At 42.1% G+C, this 8000-nt stretch overlaps 1 non-coding gene across 1 annotated transcript; it reads right to left on the reverse strand.

Annotated features, from left to right (window-relative positions):
* Positions 1-2260: 2260 nt before the first annotated feature.
* LOC126991206 (5S ribosomal RNA) lies at positions 2261-2379 on the reverse strand. The gene has a single exon (XR_007745265.1). It is a non-coding gene; the product is annotated as a 5S ribosomal RNA (ribosomal RNA).
* Between the last annotated feature and the right edge of the window lie 5621 nt (positions 2380-8000).

Raw genomic sequence — 8000 nt, forward strand, 5'->3', positions numbered from 1 at the left:
AAGTGATTGCCCCGGAGGCCTGTAAGTGACAGATATATTTAAATTGACTTTGCAATGTTTACTCGCACGCACAAATGTTCAACGTTACTGTTTCTTGGTGTTTTGTCAGTAGGTTGCAAGTAGCTTTTGACAAAAAGGGCGACACCACCCCCTCTACGGTTTACACGATCATTGTTGAAGAATCTGTAGCCATCTATGTTGTATTCGGAACTTAAATCAATATTAGTGGTGTCGATAAATGTTTCGGTTATAGCAATTACGTCAAAGTTTTCTGTCAGAGCAAGACATCGCAGTTCATCAAACTTGTTTTTTAGGCTACGCGCATTGAAACTAAGGACTCTTAGGTTATCTTGAAGCTTGGTAATAGAGGTACTGGAGGGTTCAATGTTACGAGTCTGTTGCGGTGTGAGGTGTCTATTTACACGGGCGGGATGGAAGGACGTGGCTGAGAGTCGTTTTTTGTTGTTCGGGCGTTACGTACGGCGTTGTTGAGGAGCCTTCCAAATCTGGCTGCCCCGATGGGGGACAGGTGTATGCCGTCCCTTTGGAAAAGTCTACTCTGGCCGTAGAAATCGTTCCAGGCGTTAAAGAATTCGACGTCAAGCTCTCCGCAGAGAGTCTGCAGGCGATTGTTGAGGCTGAAGGCCTTACTGTAGAAGTCGCCCTCATCCCATGTCCGTGGTAGAATTCCTGAAATCATAATATTAGGGATTTAGACTTATACTGCTGGATGAGCCTACGGTACTTGTCCAGCAGTTCCTCAGACCGGGTCGTGGTGACGTCGTTTGTACCTGTGTGGAGAACAAAGAGTGAGTCATTAGAGGCCACAGCGGAGACCTCGTCCAGGGCAGCTGTGATGTCGTCAACACCAGCTCCAGGATAACAGTAGTTACGCCTACGACGGGGGACTCTGCCACAGAATTCAATCACCTGATGGCGAATCATAGAGTCACCGACCAAGAAGGTGCTCTGTTCCTCGTCCTCCTCCTCCAGTATGGCAAATCTGTTGTAGCAATGAGTAGGATAAATGGCTCTAGGGGCGGGTCTGGCTCCTCCTCTCACGGGGGTGAAGCATTCAGCGTCAGCTCTACCGGTTCCCTGTGACGTGCCTTCTTCGGAAGGTGGCTGGGCATCGAGTGCAGGTGAGGAGGGTGATGAGGCGTCCGTTGCAGGAGGGGCGACGATGTTGGCCTGATAAACTCCTGCAAGGTATCAACAGTACTTGTTAGTTCGGTGATCTTCTTCTCGCCAGCCGTCAGCCTTTCGTCCTGTTGAAGGAGTCTCGTTTCCATCTGCTGTGTCAACAGGCAGATCTTGCAGACGGTCGATCGTCCTGAGAAGAAATGACCAGAGAAGTTTCCTGTGCAAGTCGAACATTTCTTTAGCGCCATCTTGGTAAGGAGGAGAGAGCAAGTGAGTAGTGTTTATCTATATATTTGCTTTGCTTTTTCTTTTTCGTAGGGCAGAGGGACGCGTGCGTGAATAAGCGAGAATAAGTGAGAGAGAGAGAGAGAGAGAGAGAGAGAGAGAGAGAGAGAGAGAGAGAGAGAGAGAGAGAGAGAGAGAGAGAGAGAGAGAGAGAGAGAGAGAGAGAGAGAGAGAGAGAGAGAGAGAGAGAGAGATGGAGTAGGAGGAGATAGGATGGAGGGCGAAGGAAAGGGGGGGAGAGAGAGAGGGTGGGAACGAGATAGGGAGTGAGGAAGGAGAGACAGAGAGGGGCAAGTGGGGGGGGGGCAATGGAGAGGGGAGGCGAGAGAAAAGGAGGAGCGAAACGCGAGGGACGAGAGGGAGAGACGCAGGTGATGAGGATTACTGTGTCTCTGGGGAATAATCTGGTCAAGTCAGGTCAGGTAACTCTGAACACCTGCGTAGGGAGTGGAATCTGGAAATATATAAAGAATGTGGCGGAAAGAGTGTAACACTGTGTTTTGTGTATATGTGTATATATGTTTTACAGGGCGCTACGGCGAGAGGGTAGATACAGGCAGAGAGAGGTAGTAAAAATAAGGGCAACACTTAATCCTGTCCAGCGAAGCACGTGGTCGCACAGCAAACAGCACACCTCTGCAGGCAGCTAACTCGGTTGACAATAAGCAGTACGCAGCACGACGCGAAATAGCACACGGCACACAGCACAGCAAGATTTACAGTACAGTTCAGTACAGCACACGAGGGTGGAATCGCAAGCGAGAGAGGTCACGGAAGTGGGAGCGCGTGCGGTTTGACCTCTCGGAGTGAGGGCAGGGCGCTGACTGACTGATGCCAACAGCATCTGGTGTTCCCAGGCGGTCACCCATCCAAGTACTATCCAGACCCAACGTCGCTTAACTTCGCTGATCGGACGAGAAGCGGTGTTTTCAACGTGGTGTGGCAATCAAGCAAACAAACAAGCAAACAAGAAAGAACGAACGAAAAAGAAAAACAAAGATAAGAAGAGAAAGAATAAAGAAAGAAAAAAAAAGAAGGGAAGAAAAAAACCCGAACGAGAAAGAAAAAGAAAGACAAAGATCACGTTAAAGACTTAAAAGCTTATGAGAAAGATAGTTTAGTAAAGAAAACTCAAATGATGTGTCAAAAAGAAAGAAGATAAGCTATTAACATATAAGGAAAAATTAGGAGGTGAGAGTAATTGAATGTTAGTAAAGATGAGAGGTAAGATAGAGATAAAGAAGAGGAGGAGGAGGAGGAGGAGGAAGGAGGAAACTGACCAGAGAGGGACCATGTAAGAAAATGATGGGATGGGCGAAATGGAGGAGCAGTGAAATATGTGATGGGAAAGAGATAGAGAGAAGGAGGGAGAGAGAGGGAAGGAGGGAAGGAGGGAGGAAGAAGTTAATAGGGAGGGAGAACGGATGGGTTTGGTAGGAAGAGGAAGGGAAGGAGTGGGGGAGGGAAGAGTGATGGAAGGGAAATGGAGGAATGCTGGGAGGAAATGGAGGAGTTGATGGGAGGCGGGGACCTTCCATAACAAGTACTCAACGTGTTATGGGGGTACAGGAAGGAGGGAGGGAGGGAGTTAGGTGGGTGGGTAGGTTCTGTAGGTTAGAAGGTAAGGAGATAGAGTAAAGAAAGGAGGAAAGGAAAGAAGGAAGGGAGGGCGGTAGGAAGGAAAGAAGAAAGGAAGGAAGGAAGGATAGAAAGAATGAATGAATGAAGGCTAGAAGTGAGTAAGTAGGGAAGGAAGGAAGGAAGGAAGGATAGAAAGAATGAATGAATGAAGGCTAGAAGTGAGTAAGTAGGGAAGGAAGGAAGGAAGGAAGGATAGAAAGAATGAATGAATGAAAGCAAAAAGCGAGTAAGGAAGGAAGAAAAGGAAGGAAGGAAGGAAGGAAAAAGGAAGGAAGGGAAGGAAAGAAGGAAGATAGAAGCAAAGAAAGGATGAAAGTAAGGAAGATAATAAAATGTGAACGAAAGGAAGGTAGGGAGGGAGAAAACGGAGATGTAGGAGGACGGAATGAAAAGAGGGAGTGGAAAGTGGTCAGTGATGTCGCTTTGTTGTTGTTATTGTTAGTGTTGATATATTGTTGACACATTTCACTCGTTTTCCATTTCTTTGCTATACTTTCATCCATTCCTTTCGTACTGACCTCAACACCGTCCCACACACACCAGCAGTAACGGAAAAATATAGTCTTTTTTTATTTTGTTTCATATATATTGATCTTCGTTCGATTATAAATAAGTTGTTGCCGGTCATAAGTAATAACAGATTTTTAGGTCACTTTCAGTAACGTAATATGTTCTGTTTTAATCGGTTCAACGTACTACGAGGGATGTCAACAATTCAGTACTAAAAATAATATAAAAAGCAGATAGACTGATACAAACATACAAATATATAATACTATTTTAAGCCAATCTTTTTTTTAGCTCTCAACCCTACTCCCCCCCCTTACGCCCACACGCACATACATAAATACAGACATAAATACATACATAAAGTCACACACACACACACACACACACACACACACACACACACACACTGACTAGCACCACTGGGTCAAGGACTCATGAATCACCAGCTGTCGGCGATACATATTCTCTCTCTCTCTCTCTCTCTCTCTCTCTCTCTCTCTCTCTCTCTCTCTGTGTGTGTGTGTGTGTGTGTGTGTGTGTGTGTGTGTGTGTGTGTGTGTGTGTGTGTGTGTGTGTGTGTGTGTGTGTGTGTGTGTGTGTGTGTGTTATTTTCGGTTTTCCTATTTTTTTACCGTTGTAAGTGACCCGCGTGAATGGTACGGATCTGTGGAGAATAAAGGGACAGGTGTGACCGTGACAAAACCATAGAATTCCCTATTTGATTTTTGTATGAGTATTTTTTTATTCAGTTTCATATGAAGGGATCTTGCCAAATGAATAAGACTATTAGGGTTATTTTTATGTTAGGCTCAAAGTAAAGCGCCGGAATTGTTTCATGATGGGGCCTGTTGGTCGGACCTATCCCGTTAGTGGCGCAGGTAATTGCTTTTATAGTGACGTCATTCTTGCTTGGCTTATGTTGCCCCCCGAAGAGAGTTTAGCTTGAGTCCGGGTTGATAGGTGGTCATCAGAACAGCACTGATTGTATTATTTGCATTATTGTTTGTTGTATATATTTTGGTGTGTTGTGTATTTCATCAAGATATGTTCTGCTATTATTTGCGTTCTAAGTTTAATTGGTAGTTTATCATATTGTGCGTTTTATTATTTAACTCGTTTTATTTTTATTTTTTTTTCTATCCGAGGAAGCGTGATGCACTTGTCTTGTCCACTCTGTTGTTGTGAATCTTTTGTGTCTCTTTTAAACCGGTAGCAGCAGGGATCATGTTTCTTAATGGTCCCTCTAAACGAGAAAAATGAGAAAAAATCATCACTCACACAAACCATTTCAAAATATATATCTAAGCATTTGTGATCAAATTATGTATCATCTATTTTGGAAGTTTATATCATGGCACAAATCGTCATCATACATTTGTAGCTACAATTCTTTCACAAATTTGTTACACGGTAAAGCTACCTATTCAAATTTGGCCATTCACTGCTACACGGTAAAGCCACAAATTTGGCCTGTCGTTGCTACACGGTAAAGCCACAAATTTGGCCTGTCGTTGTTACACGGTACAGCCACAAATTTGGCCCGTCACTGCTACACGGTAAAGCCACAAATTTGGTCCGTCGTTGCTACACGGTAAAGCCACAAATTTGGCCTGTCGCTGCTACACGGTACAGCCACAAATTTGGCCTGTCGCTGCTACACTAAAGCCACAAATTTGGCCCGTCGCTGCTACTCGGTAAAGCCACAAATTTGGCCTGTCGCTGCAACACGGTAAAGCCACAAATTTGGCCCGTCGCTGCTAAACGGTAAAGCCACAAATTTGGCCCGTCCCTGCTACACGGTAAAGCCACAAATTTGGCCTGTCGTTGCTACACGGTAAAGCCACAATTTGGCCTGTCGTTGCTACACTGTCAAGCCACAAATTTGGCCCGTCGTTGCTACACGGTAAAGCCACAAATTTGGCCAGTCGCTGCTACACGGTAAAGCCACAAATTTGGTCCGTCGCTGCTACACGGTAAAGCCACAATTTGGCCTGTCGCTGCTACACGGTAAAGCCACAAATTTGGCCTGTCGCTGCAACAGGGTTAAATCTTTCATCAATTTCATCCACTCCGTCAAAACAGAGCCCACCAGAGGGCAGTAGCTTCGCCATGGGTGCCAGGACGCGCTCCGACACGCTATTCCCTAATCATGAGTTGTGACGCTTTCCCTGGACACATGTTTTCGCCACCGATATGGAATGCAATCAAATGCGCTTTTTCCATCAACACGTTAAAAGTGATTAATGATTATCGAAAAAAATTAATGACCTAGCTACCCACGTTATGTTGTTAAAAAAACGGGATGTGTAGATAGTTAACATTTTCTTTGACACACGAGATAGAGATAGTAAGTAGATATATAGATAGATAAATATATAGAGATAGAGAGAGACAGACATGGATATATAGATAGATAGATAGATTGATAAATAGATAGATAGACAGAATAATAGTTAGATACATATAGATAGATAAAAAGATAGAAATGCATATATAGACAGATAGACAGATGGATAGATTAATAGATAGATAGATGGAGTGTTAGGCATACATACATACATACATACATACATACAGACAGACAGACAGACAGACAGAGTAGACGCAAGACAATACCACCTGGCTGTAAAGTGAACCTGCCTTCTATTTAATTAACGAATCACTTATGTACTTTTCCTTTGTCTTAGCACGACCTAGACATTTCCTATTCATTAAACGCATAAAAAGGAGAGAAAAACAGCTGGTATCCTTCAACCGTGAATTATTTCCAGGTTACGTTTTTTTCCTCTCGTAAAGTTTGAGCAAGTACTCTTTACCTCCCTTTTTATTTTTATTTTTACTGCCGTCCCTGTTTGCTCGGTTTCGTAATCTCTAGTTTTTTTCCCTCTCTTGAACTCTCCTTTTTTATCTTGCTCATGTAACCAGTTCTCAACGGTTCTTTGTTGTGTGCGTGTGTTTTTTTTTCCACTCTTTCCTTTTTTCTTTTTCGTATTTGTCCGCTTTTTTCAACTTGCCTGGTTTCGTATTCTACTGTTTTATCCTCAGCTCTTTTTTTTATCAGAACTAACTCTCAACCTTTTTTTTGTATGGTCCCTTTTAATTCCTTTCTGCCTTGCCTTTTCTCCCAATTGTCTACATTTTCACTTTGTCTTGTTTCGTAACGTTTCTTTTTTCTAATCTTCAAATCTACTTTTTATGCCACTCTTTACTTTTGTCTATTATGGGAGCGGTGAGTAGCGGGCTTTTTTTTTTCTCTGCACTCTTTTCGTTGCCCTTGAGTCGTCTCCTTTGCTGAAAAAAAAAGTGCATTGAAGTACCTCATAATTTTTATTTTATTTCTATGCCCCTTTTTTAAACATTCTATATATTTGAGTTTTCCTTATTTCTAAACTTTTTCAACTTTCCTCGTTTCGTAATCTCTTTCTTTTTCAATCTTCATCTTTACTTTTTGTGCTCATTGAATTACCTCTCAATTTTAATTATATTTGTGTGTTTCTTTTCTCCTTCCAGTTCCTTATTTGTCCACTTTTCAAGTTGCCTCGTTTCGTAATCTGTATCTTTTATCATCAGCACTACTTTTGTTGTTGCTTATAACCATACTCAATTTTTTTTCTATATATGTATCCTCCCTTTTTTCTCCTCCTTTACTTCATTTGTCTGTATTTTCAGCTTGCTTGGTTTCGTAATCTGCTTTAATTTTTCTCCTCTAGCTTTTTTTTATGCTCATTGAACTACCTCTCAACTTTTACTTTTTTGTGTCCTTCCTTTTTAGCTTTGCCTTTCCTCCATTTGTCTACTTTTTCAGCTAGTTCGGTTTCGTAATCTTCTTTTATTTTTCTCCTTGAGCTCAATTATTTATGCTCGCTCAACTACCTCTCAATTTTTATTCTATGTCTATGATTCCTTTTTCTCCTTTTTAGCTTTGCCTTTCCTCCATGTCTCTGCCTTTTTTTCAGATTTTTGCTCATTCAACTACCTCCCAACTTTTATTTTCTTTGTTTACTTCTTTTTATCCCTCTTTTAAGGCTCTTTAGCTTTTAATTTACCCGAACTGTCTCCTTCAATATTTTTGTGTGGGTAGTCTCTTTTTTCCCTCTTCAGCTCTACCTTTTCAGATTTGACCGTTCCTCAGGGTTTTTTTCTCTCCCGTTTTTTCTCTCCTCAAGGCTCTCTTCTTTTCAAACTTTTTACCTGTGCATTTTCTCAGCAGCCCTTCTCGAATTTTATGCCTCAAAAACCACTTGTTCCACTTGTTTTACTGTATTTTTTCCATATCTACATGTTTTGTTTTCTACTTTCTTTTTAGTTTGTGCGGTTTTTTATTTAGTTTGTGTCTTATGTATTTATTTGATTATTTATATTCATTTGTTATATATTTTTTGACAGTATTATGCCTTTTCTACTTCTTTCTGCTCCTCCTC

This window comes from Eriocheir sinensis, unplaced genomic scaffold (assembly GCF_024679095.1).
Source record: "Eriocheir sinensis breed Jianghai 21 unplaced genomic scaffold, ASM2467909v1 Scaffold250, whole genome shotgun sequence".
Classification (NCBI taxonomy): Eukaryota; Metazoa; Arthropoda; class Malacostraca; order Decapoda; family Varunidae; genus Eriocheir; species Eriocheir sinensis.